The following is a 12,500-nucleotide window of genomic DNA, read 5'->3' as shown; positions in this document are numbered from 1 at the left end:
GCAGTTTTCTTCGCGCTCGCAGACGGCGCACTCGCGTAACCGCATCACTACCGCTTCGGGGCGCACCCTTGTCCTCCCCGTTCCGCGCAAGAATTTTTTCCGATTCCTATTCCTGCGACGAAACCCAGACTAGGGCGCCTGCACCCGTGCGGTGACGCGGACGAGTGACCTTTTTGCAAGAGCTCGACGTACTCCGAAGGCAAACAACGCAACGTGCGATCACGCTCGCTTAGCGCACGGCGCGGGAATCGGCCGGCATTTGCTTCCCGCGTTTGTCCGTGCACGCAAGCTTCCGACTCTCTCGCAAACGTGCGCGCTACTGCTGTCGCAACAGACGTTTGCGCCTCGCGATTCAGACCGCACTTTCCCTGCAGGTGTCCGACTCCATCCTGCGGCGGTCTCTTCGGAGGCGCGCACTAGCCGCGCTGCAGTAGTACAATGCCTCGTTTCCGTCTCTGCGAAGTTTTGGCACAACAGTTCAGTTCGCCACCGTCTCCCTCACGTGAGGCCGCTGGCGCGTGGCTTCAGCACTCAACGTACTGTCCGTGATGCCGACGCGGTCAAAACGAGTCGACGGACGCACGTTCCCTTGTGCGCCGAAGGCTCTCTTGATATGTGATCCGACCCTCAGACAGACGAAGCCAAGGGAAGACCCAAGGCCGCAATGTGCGTTCAAAGAATCAGTGCTCAGTGTGTCCTGCAATTCACACCAAGTCTCGCAGCTGGCTGCGTTCTTCATCGACCCGAGAACCGAGTGATCCACCGCTTAGAGTCGTGAAAAGTAGTTTGTTCAATTCCGTACAGTACAACCAGGGTTTTAGGCACGTGGCGTCTCCCTGTGTGTGGTTTCGAAGGGCACCTTTCTGCGCGCGCTCCTCGAGTCTGCGCGCTCTTTCGACAGCCGCGTCTCAGACAGCTGGTAGCATATAGGCGCACCACACCCTGCTACTTGCGTGTTGCGTTTCCAGCTAAACCCCGCGAGCCTTTGTGTGCACGTAAACCTCCACTCTGTATGCACCAGGATCAGTTGTAGGACCAAGATGCAGTGGAGCCGCTCACGGCTACACACCCGCGGGGGCGTGGCGCCCCTTACCACGTCTTTTTCTTTTTTTTGCGAGCACTCGAAGCCGGTTTTCCCTGCCAACCACCCACCGGACCCGTGTACTACGTGTGCACGTTCACATTGCTCCACGAAAATTGGAAAAAAGCCGCAAGGCCATGAGGGGGCACGAGCAGCTGTGGAGTCTTTCACGGCGACACGGCCACGGGTGGGGTCTCGCCCCCATCGACGTGTCTCGCTTTTAGTCATCAGAAGGGTACTCAAATTGACCACAATGTCCCTCACACACAAACACGCTTTCGCATCGGCGGATTGCCGCAGCACACCCGCTGCTGATCCGACAGCCTACTTGAGACGACGGACAAGAGCCCGGCGCGCGTACTCGCGCGGCTCTCCAAAACCACTCGGCCAGTGCCAGGGACAGCTTTCGGCGCCGGAGCCGCAACAATTCTACTCGAGGCGGAAGACGAAGCCAGCAAGAGCCTGGCCGCAAGTGCGTTCAAGTTTCGAGACTTCAAGTCCCTCGTCTGTCCGTAAATCCTCTTTCGACGTGCGGCGCCTTCCCAAAGCGCACAAGTCCGTTAACCGCGGAACGCGTCCGACGTAGCAAAGCCGCGTTTCCTCTCGTACTTCGCAGCAGCGCCGCCTTTCCCTCGGCGGCGGGCGAATAGCCTGCCAACGTCGTCGCATTCAACCGCGATCTCGACATCTCGCGCGTCACGAGCAGGAGCCGACCGGCAGCCTCCGGCCCTGTCGGGCTCGGTGGCACTTGCCGCGGAGGACGGGAGGGCGTTATGGGCCACGGTTCCTATTGTACTTGGCAGCCACACCCTCGTACCGCCAGTTCCATGACCGACCGAATGCCGCGCCGTTCCTTCAGTACTTGGGCAGCAACATAGTCGGGTCGTTACTCCATACTCGCCGCAGGAAGCGACCGGCAGCCGCCAGCCTTTTCAGACTCGGCGGCGTTTGCCGCGGAGGACGGGAGAGCGCTTGCACCGCAGTTCCAACTATGAATGATGGATGGCAGGCAGCTTTAGCTCTCGACCGCCAGTTCCTTGACCGACCTCTACCGTTCCTCTCGTACTGGGCAAAGCTTTGTCGGGTCGTCTTACTCCCATTCCGCGCATGAGCGTCGAGGCGGACTGAAAGCCCACCCATGAAAGTGCGTTACGCCGTTTGTACCCACGGGCGCGGCCAAGCCAACCGTCCAAGGTTGCAGCCGCCGCCCGCTGGGCGCAACAAATTGGGCACGGGGCGCCCCTCAGAATTCAGGCAGTCCCCGCGCATGTTCGGGTATAGCCGTCCCCGCGTCCAAGCGGGGACAGCGGCGGAAAGCGTCGGGCGCAGCGAGCCGCTCCACCCACACGGGGCAGAAACGATCGTCACCCTTCACAGTCCGGTAATGATCCTTCCGCAGGTTCACCTACGGAAACCTTGTTACGACTTTTACTTCCTCTAAATGATCAAGTTTGGTCATCTTTCCAACAGACCGGCGCAACCGAAAGGCCGCGCCGGACATCGGTCCGAAGACCTCACTAAATCATTCAATCGGTAGTAGCGACGGGCGGTGTGTACAAAGGGCAGGGACGTAATCAACGCGAGCTTATGACTCGCGCTTACTGGGAATTCCTCGTTCAAGGGGAACAATTGCAAGCCCCTATCCCAATCACGAAAGAAGTTCCACGGGTTACCCAGTCTTTTCAGACTGGGATAAAGACACGCTGCTTCCTTCAGTGTAGCGCGCGTGCGGCCCCGGACATCTAAGGGCATCACAGACCTGTTATTGCTCTGTTTCGTGCGGCTAGGAGCCGCTTGTCCCTCTAAGAAGGTTGTAAGGTGCTGGGAACCCCGCACCTATTTAATAGGCTAGAGTCTCGTTCGTTATCGGAATTAACCAGACAAATCGCTCCACCAACTAAGAACGGCCATGCACCACCATCCACCGAATCAAGAAAGAGCTCTCAATCTGTCAATCCTCCCAGTGTCCGGGCCGGGTAAGTTTTCCCGTGTTGAGTCAAATTAAGCCGCAGGCTCCACTCCTGGTGGTGCCCTTCCATCAATTCCTTTAAGTTTCAGCTTTGCAACCATACTTCCCCCGGAACCCAAATACTTTGGTTTCCCGGAAGCTGCCCGCCGAGTCATTTGAGTAACTCAGGCGGATCGCTGGTTGGCATCGTTTATGGTCAGAACTAGGGCGGTATCTGATCGCCTTCGAACCTCTGACTTTCGTTCTTGATCAAAGAAAACATTCTTGGCAAATGCTTTCGCAGTAGTTCGTCTTGCGACGGTCCAAGAATTTCACCTCTAGCGCCGCAATACGAATGCCCCCGTCTGTCCCTCTTAATCATTACCTCGTATTCCAAAAACCAACAGAACAGAAACGAGGTCTTGTTCTATTATTCCATGCAAGTTTATTCAGGCGACTCGCCTGCGTTGAGCACTCTAATTTTTTCAAAGTAAAAGCACCGGCCTTCTCGAGGCACACAATGAAGTGCACCAAGAAAGGACCGGCATGATGTTCAGTCCGAGCCGTCGCATCGGGTAGATGCACTACTCGTCTGGAACTGAGATCCAACTACGAGCTTTTTAACCGCAGCAGCTTTAGTATACGCTATTGGAGCTGGAATTACCGCGGCTGCTGGCACCAGACTTGCCCTCCAATTGATCCTCGTTAAAGGATTTAGAGTGTACTCATTTCAATTACAGGGCCTCAAAAGAGTCCCGTATTGTTATTTTTCGTCACTACCTCCCCGTGCCGGGAGTGGGTAATTTGCGCGCCTGCTGCCTTCCTTGGATGTGGTAGCCGTTTCTCAGGCTCCCTCTCCGGAATCGAACCCTGATTCTCCGTTACCCGTAACAACCATGGTAAGCAAGTAACCTACCATCGAAAGTTGATAAGGCAGACACTTGAAAGAAACTGTCGCCGGCTCGTGGCCATGCGATCAGCACAAAGTTATCCAGAGTCACCACACAATACGGGCCGAAACCCGATCGATATTGGTCTAATAAAAGCACCCGTCGCCCAAAGGGCTTCAGGCTCACTGCATGTATTAGCTCTAGAATTGCCACAGTTATCCAAGTAGGAAGAAACGATCTAAGGAACCATAACTGATTTAATGAGCCATTCGCGGTTTCGCCTTATTTCGGCATGTACTTAGACATGCATGGCTTAATCTTTGAGACAAGCATATGATTACTGGCAGGATCAACCAGGTAATCGTTCAACTGCGCGTCCAGCCATGCCGGACGCCGTTGTTGCGACGCCGAGGCCACCTTCAGGCGCCTCAGCACGCTTCGTTTTTGCAAAGCCGACCTCTTTGCACAGTCCGAGATGACGGCGTTCGAGCTCGCTACGGTGCCCTCCCCGCAGGGCCGGGTATCGCCACGCGGCAAGAAGCACGCACACTCTCGATAGATTCGTTGCGTCGACTCGGTCACGGCTTGCGGGATTTGCCATCAGCCCGCAGCACTGGTGGACCGATCGGCGCTTGCAACGTAGCCGAGACGGCAAAGCCGCCAAGCGACGGGTCACGCCCGCGCCTTCGGCGTTTTCGTATTTGACTCGTCCGAGGACGATGCGGAACACACCTCGATATCGTGGATATGGCGTCGTCCGACATCCAGCCCCTAACGCATCAAGCAGATGAGGCTGCAGACGATTGCCGAGGGATCCACGGGAGAGGCTCCGGGGACACGCTTGACGGGCACGGAGCCCGCCGCATATCAGACACCCAGGTCGCACGCACTCGGGGGGCGACTGCACTCCAACCCCCATATAATAGCAGCGATAAGTACCCAGACCTCCATGGGGCCGTACTCGTGGCATTTTCGACGGGGATTTGGCGGAAATCGTGCCGCACCTTGACGAACTTTGAAAGTTTACGTCGGCTGCACAGGGCCTAAGTCGTGAAAACCAACACCGCGCAAGAGGGTCGTGATCGTCAATGTTTCGCCAGCGGCGAGTACGGCTTCGCGAATATTCACGTGCCTGAACCACCGCGCATCCTGTGCTGACTTTCACGGCGAACGAGCTTTCCGCTGCCGCACTTTCTCTGCAAACGTTGTGCCACGCACGGTGCTGTGCTCCATGGCCGTTGTTTTGGACGGTGGCTTGCGTACTCGTCGGCGTATTTCCACCTCTCGCGTGCACCACGGTGCCCCAGCTCACCGATTCAAGGCAAACGTGCGAGCCGCTTTCGGTATTTCCACGGAAAAGTTGCGCTGAACGTCGCTTGCGCGCGCCGCCCCGGCTGTCGAGCTTTCGGACTTTGTCTCTGCGAGCGGTCGCGTACTCGTCGGCGCAATTCCTGACGTCGCCGCAGTGCGTGAATCGCACAAAACGCACCCGCACACCGCAAATTGAAAAGTGGTACGATGTCGGCCGGGGCCGCATAGCTCTATATAATAGCAGCGATAAGTACCCAGACCTCCATGGGGACGTACTCGTGGCCGCCGGCGGCAGTTAGCGCCGAAAGAAATTCCTCATTTTCTCTTTTCGAGCCGTCTTTCCACCTCTCGCGTGCACCACGGTGCCCCAGCTCACCGATACAAGGCAAACGTGCGAGCCGCTTGCGGTATTTCCACGGAAAAGTTGCGCTGAACGTCGCTTGCGCGCGCCGCCCCGGCTGACGAGCTTTCGGACTTTGCCTCTGCGAGCGGTCGCGTACTCGTCGGCGCAATTGCCGACGTCGCCGCAGTGCGTGAATCGCACAAAACGCACCCGGACACCGCAAATTGAAAAGTGGTACGATGTCGGCCGGGGCCGCATAGCTCTATATAATAGCAGCGATAAGTACCCAGACCTCCATGGGGCCAGACTCGTGGCCGCCGGCGGCAGTTAGCGCCGAAAGAAATTCCTCATTTTTGCTTTTCAAGCGGTGTTTCCACCTCTCGCGTGCACCACGGTGCCCCAGCTCACCGATTCAAGGCAAACGTGCGAGCCGCTTTCGGTATTTCCACGGAAAAGTTGCGCTGAACGTCGCTTGCGCGCGCCGCCCCGGCTGACGCAGTTTCGGACTTTGTCAACACGGGCGCTCGCCGCTTTGTCAGCATTATCTCTGAACTCTGCGCCCCGTTTGAACGGCTACTAGCGTTCTGGAAAGCGTCCGTCCGAATTGATACACCACTTTGGCCTCGGTAGCGCTGCGATTTATGCTCCAAATTTGTGTGAAACGCAGCTTGCGCGTCCCGCCCCGGCTGATGCGATTTCATATTTTGTAGCTGCAGGCGGGCTGTAGCTATAAACTTTGTGTGAATGCATCTGCGCGAAGCAAGTGCCCCGCTTGGTCCTCTTGCGGCATTTAATGTGAGTGTAATTCTTTCAGTTAATATGCAATACGAAGCCTCGAGCCACTTGGTATTATTGGAGGGACAGTGAGACCAATTTTGTTATGAAATTGTTTAGAAACGATGAGGACGTGCACCTTCCAGCCATCTGCCTTCCCCATCAAAAAGTGTCCTTGCTGCGCGTAATTGGAACAAACGCTTTTCCGGGTGCATTTCAATGCAAACACACCTGTTTCTTTGCGTAAAAAAAAAAAACAGATAATACTGGGGTTTTGCGTGCCAAAACCGCGGTCTGATTATGAGGCACGCCGTAGTGGACAACTCCGAAATAAATTAGACTATATGGGGTTCTTAAACGTGCTCCTAAACCTTAGTGCACGGTTTATTTATTTATTTTTTTTTCATTTCGCCCCCATCGAAAAGCGGCTGCCGTGGCTGGGATTCGATCCCATGACCTCGCGCTCAGTAGCCAAACGCTATACCTACTGAGCAAACACGGCTGGTTTGTTTCTTTGTGTACTTGCTTTTGTTAGCTGTCTTTTTTTCAGTTTAGTTGTAACTGCTTTGCTGTTTATTCACTGTCAGAGACAAGGTTTAATAAGCATCTAGCATCGCTGTGGCGTACAAATGCTAGATGGCGCGCGGTAACACTCGTTGTCATAATTACAGTAAGGAGCGGTTTTGTGCCTTTAGGAAATCCGTCGAGCATCTAGCTGTTAGTTGTGGCACTTGTCGCATTTTTCTCGTTAAAATAAAGCTAATTTCATCAGTCTGCGTTGAAAACTCGCCGAGTTAGGTCGGAATATGTCTGCGGCCTTTTTTCCAAAATGGCGGCGCCCATAAGTTTGCCTGTTGGTTCGGCTAAAGCGCAGAGCAGCGCTGCGCGACGGTGAAGCCGTAGTGAAAGGGTAATGAATTGTGCTTGGTCGGGGGGAAAACGCAAATTTCGAAAAACGGCAATTGTTTTATCCGAAAACAAATGTATTTTGTTGTTTTGTATTCCTCCAAGCCTCCTCTCCTATGTATTAAAAAAGAAATCAAAGCTGAGAATCAGCTTGATTTGAAAGCTTGAAACGGTCGCGCGCGTGCGCGACCGTTTCAAGCTTTCACGCGCGCGCGCGCACACGCACGCTAACACACATGTATATATATGTATGTGTGTGTGTGTGTGTGTGTGTGTGTGCGCGCGCGCGCGCGCGCGTGAAATACGTGGGTTTATTATCTATTTGGTGGCGTTTCATTAAACGCCGGAAAAAATCACTACGCAGCATGTCATGCGTGTTGCCGCAAAAAAAAAAGAAAAGATGCATTGGTTGTTTTGGAAGGCCCTCTACAAAGAAACGAAACGCACTGGGCCCTAACATGAACACTAAACACTTTGCGTAATTTATCTAAATTGATTAACTAATTAGGCGCAACATAAAACATACCCTAATAAGCGCCACATGACGGCCAAACTCGCCAAACCTCTTCTTTAAAAGCTCTAGGTGAATTGCACTGTCTAACCAAAAACACGCAAGTCTCTAACTTAACCGCTTCGTGCGTGCACCAAGCATTCAAGGATTTTCCTCAAAGATAAATTATCAGTTTTTTTATTCCATAAAGCGAACAGCAGTCGCCGAGATATAACGAAACGCAATTTCCGTCACTTGTTCAGCTGGCACGCACGCGCGCGCGCGCGCACGCACGCTAACACACATGTATATATATGTATGTGTGTGTGTGTGTGTGTGTGTGTGTGTGTGCGCGCGCGCGCGCGTGAAATACGTGGGTTTATTATCTATTTGGTGGCGTTTCATTAAACGCCGGAAAAAATCACTACGCAGCATGTCATGCGTGTTGCCGCAAAAAAAAAAAGAAAAGATGCATTGGTTGTTTTGGAAGGCCCTCTACAAAGAAACGAAACGCACTGGGCCCTAACATGAACACTAAACACTTTGCGTAATTTATCTAAATTGATTAACTAATTAGGCGCAACATAAAACATACCCTAATAAGCGCCACATGACGGCCAAACTCGCCAAACCTCTTCTTTAAAGCTCTAGGTGAATTGCACTGTCTAACCAAAAACACGCAAGTCTCTAACTTAACCGCTTCGTGCGTGCACCAAGCATTCAAGGATTTTCCTCAAAGATAAATTATCAGTTTTTTTATTCCATAAAGCGAACAGCAGTCGCCGAGATATAACGTAACGCAATTTCCGTCACTTGTTCAGCTGGCACGCACGCGCGCGCGCGCGCACGCACGCTAACACACATGTATATATATGTATGTGTGTGTGTGTGTGTGTGTGTGCGCGCGCGCGTGAAATACGTGGGTTTATTATCTATTTGGTGGCGTTTCATTAAACGCCGGAAAAAATCACTACGCAGCATGTCATGCGTGTTGCCGCAAAAAAAAAAAGAAAAGATGCATTGGTCGTTTTGGAAGGCCCTCTACAAAGAAACGAAACGCACTGGGCCCTAACGTGAACACTAAACACTTTGCATAATTTATCTAAATTGATTAACTAATTAGGCGCAACATAAAACATACCCTAATAAGCGCCACATGACGGCCAAACTCGCCAAACCTCTTCTTTAAATATTCCTGAGAGCTCAACGAAATTTTGACCATTTACAGAGTTTGCGCCTACGTTTTCAAATCCGCTTTAATTTTTTATTGCTCATTTGGTGAATGATTCGCACGCCATGCATCTGTCAAAACAATGCATTTTTTGTGGAAGCTTAGGCGATACCAGTGAGCATAAGAAAACACGAAGAAATAGCTCATATTTCTCCCTATAAATAGTACCATTCCATACAGCCGCAAAAATATACTGCAACATTCGTGCTTTAGTCTGCAAAAAATTTACAACGCCTAGTTTCAGTTTTACCATTCTCAACGAAGAAATTTTCATAATTATAATTCCTGAATATATTTGTGGAAAGCTCTGAAAGTTGTTTCTTTGCATTCAGGACATGTTAAAGGATAAGCATGCGAAATTTCATTATGATCACACTACGTAAAGTACGCAAATTTTAGTGCACAAACTCTATAAATGCTACAAATTGAAGAACTGGGACAAACACGTTTTAATGTTTAAAGATGCTGGACTTCGGCCGGGAAATGGTTTTCTTTTCCCATTTTCAGCAAAACTGCCGCGATGCCGATGTGAGCTCTGGGGAGAAGGGGCCAGGCCTACCTACATCTCCACTAAAAAGCAAGAGCAAGCAACGCCGCGGAGCGATATGCCGCGTGTGCGAAATCCGGAAAAATTCGCACTTTCATGAGTCCGGGCGAGTGTTTCTTGCATTTTTCGCTGTCTTGTACCTGATTCTCAGCTTTGATTTTTTTAATACATAGGAGAGGAGGCTTGGAGGAATACAAAACAACAAAATAGATTTGTTTTCGTATAAAACAATTGCCGTTTTTCGAAATTTGCGTTTTCCCCCCGACCGAGCACGACTCATTACCCTTTCACAACGGCTTCACCGTCGCGCAGCGCTGCTCTGCGCTAAGCCGAACCAACAGGCAAAAAAACTATGGGCGCCATCTATGTACGGTCAAAGGAAGCGCGAAGTGCATCGCTGTGGCGTACAAATGCTAGATGGCGCGCGGTAACACTCGTTGTCATAATTACAGTAAGGAGCGGTTTTGTGCCTTTAGGAAATCCGTCGAGCATCTAGCTGTTAGGTGTGGCACTTGTCGCATTTTTCTCGTTAAAATAAAGCTAATTTCATCAGTCTGCGTTGAAAACTCGCCGAGTTAGGTCGGAATATGTCTGCGGCCTTTTTTCCAAAATGGCGGCGCCCATAAGTTTGCCTGTTGGTTCGGCTAAAGCGCAGAGCAGCGCTGCGCGACGGTGAAGCCGTAGTGAAAGGGTAATGAATTGTGCTTGGTCGGGGGGAAAACGCAAATTTCGAAAAACGGCAATTGTTTTATCCGAAAACAAATGTATTTTGTTGTTTTGTATTCCTCCAAGCCTCCTCTCCTATGTATTAAAAAAGAAATCAAAGCTGAGAATCAGCTTGATTTGAAAGCTTGAAACGGTCGCGGCTCCGACACTGTCGCTAGCCGCAATATAATGTCACTCAGCCGTGCAATGCCTGCACAGCTGAGCCGATTCACCGTGCACCCCTTGTAGCCGTGCACTGCAGCATGAGCTAGACAAGTATCGAAACGTTTGACAGTGGACATCGATTTTCGTTTAAAAAAAAGTTCCATTTACACCTCACTTCATGTAGCGGAACTTAATTTGCGAACCGATGTTTATGTAGACGGTGGACTAGCGCAGGAATCGGCGACCAGCAACGCTTGTTCCGAGTTAAACGTTTCTCGTGTCGTAGCTGGTGCTCAATAACTAAATTCGCTCGTGCCCACGCGTACGTCAGCACAGCCGTGGTTTCAGATAGACCATTTAATTAGGCATGTACGTGGCCGCGCGCGTACGTACATAATATACCAAAAGTCGCCCTACGATTTCTGCATTTTCAGCGAAAGTAAAAAAAAAATTAAGGACGATCCACGCTTGTGAAAACGTATGAAACAGTAGTAAACTCTGTAAGCGTTCTTTTCTTTTCCTCTCGCTTTCTTTTCCTCTCTGTGTGTCTCACGCTCTCATTTTCCCTTTCTGTGGCCCATAGCAAGTTGTCTTACAATCGTCGGTACAACGCAACGGTACAACGAGCAAGCATTTATGGTACCCATAAATTCTTGTTCTGCAAGAGTGGGTGCCCTAGTCCAGTGGTTATGGTTAGTGGATAGCACTCCCCTTCGGATCGTGTGTACCCTGGTTCGAATCCCGCCGCGCGAAGAAAGTAGTGACTTTTTTTTCCAATCTCTCTTGCTCCACATTCTTTGCTCGAAACTGCGAGCACCAGAATAGATTCTAAATTTATTCATTTTGCAAAAAGCACTTGACAATTTCCGCCTGTTTCCGTCTTTATATAAACAGTGGTGGTCCTTTAGCCTATTTTTTGTAAAGCAACCGAAGTCTGTCAGTATACAGGGTGTTTTTTTTTAGCTGCACCAAATTTTAAATTAGTAAAATGTAAATCTTTGTCAAGTTATGTTTGCCATTCCAGTGTACGGATTGGCGGCCTCTAGATAATACAGAGCAATTTCCGCAATTACGTGCGTAATTAGCAAATTTACGCTAATTAACTTTCTAATGATCAACAATAGGTGGCTATAGCAAATGAGTACTTTGGGGCCCGTCCTCGACACTACCTAGCCCAAGGATCGAATTTTGAATAGCGGAGTTCATGTGGGAGCTACGCGAACAATTAGTTCCTCTTGGCAGGCTGCTTGAAACTGAAACTGGCCGCAAAAAGAGCGTCTCTGTCGTCGATGTCGCCACCCCCCGGCCTTTCGTCACGTCTCCGACGTCACCGCTGGTCCGACCAAACGAGCAGCTTGCGTTATCTCCTTGCTGTCTGCGGCGTTGGCCTAACGCTTCAATGCCGGCGGGCCGCCAAATTTACTTCGTCATTCCGTCGGGCGCCACGTTGCGCTGTGGCGCCAACCCCGCTCCTTGGGCTTTTAGATACTACAGGCGCGGCGTCATATCAGTCTGTATCAGTGAACGCCGCGGATAGCAAGGAGATAACGGAAGCTGCTCGCGGGCCGGACTGGCGCCTAGCTCGGAGACGTGACGAAAGGCAGGGGGGGCGGCGACAGCGTTATGCCATGTCATCAGCTTACTTGTTTTCTCGCATTAACCTGAATTGTTTTGCTATTTATTTGTTCAAATCGTAATTCTTTCGCTGCTGTGTGTAGACAACTTGACATCTTTGCTGCACTTGCTCTAACAAAATTTGTTTTCTTCTTTTTATTTATAGAACAGCTTCTGTAGTATGTGTTTTATTTTCGCGAGTGAGAAAATAAATTTTTCTTTTTCTAGCGTTAGGTAGTGTGAACATTCTCAAATTTGAACACACACACACACACACATGTGTGTGTATGTGTGTAAATGGATCGGAAAACATTTCTTTAAATGGCCAGGAAAATATGGCTGACGATTGTGTCGTCGTTTATTGCTTGTGCATGTGCTGCAGAAGAACCATTTTTGTAAGGGACCACGGAAATGCAAGGGAAAAAAGCGCACGAAAAAAAAAGAGAGAGAATTGAGATTGTGACAAATCTCAGAATCGGAACGTCGTTTCTTCTT

General features: G+C 50.8%; 2 non-coding genes across 2 annotated transcripts; both read right to left on the bottom strand.

Annotated features, from left to right (window-relative positions):
- Positions 1-621: 621 nt before the first annotated feature.
- LOC119451087 (5.8S ribosomal RNA) lies at positions 622-774 on the bottom strand. The gene has a single exon (XR_005191658.1). It is a non-coding gene; the product is annotated as a 5.8S ribosomal RNA (ribosomal RNA).
- Positions 775-2,463: 1,689 nt separating this feature from the next.
- On the bottom strand, positions 2,464-4,279 carry LOC119451234 (small subunit ribosomal RNA). Its single transcript, XR_005191759.1, has one exon. It is a non-coding gene; the product is annotated as a small subunit ribosomal RNA (ribosomal RNA).
- Between the last annotated feature and the right edge of the window lie 8,221 nt (positions 4,280-12,500).

Source organism: Dermacentor silvarum, chromosome 4, assembly GCF_013339745.2.
Source record: "Dermacentor silvarum isolate Dsil-2018 chromosome 4, BIME_Dsil_1.4, whole genome shotgun sequence".
In the NCBI taxonomy this organism is placed as follows: Eukaryota; Metazoa; Arthropoda; class Arachnida; order Ixodida; family Ixodidae; genus Dermacentor; species Dermacentor silvarum.
This window is presented reverse-complemented; position numbering and strand designations above follow the sequence as displayed.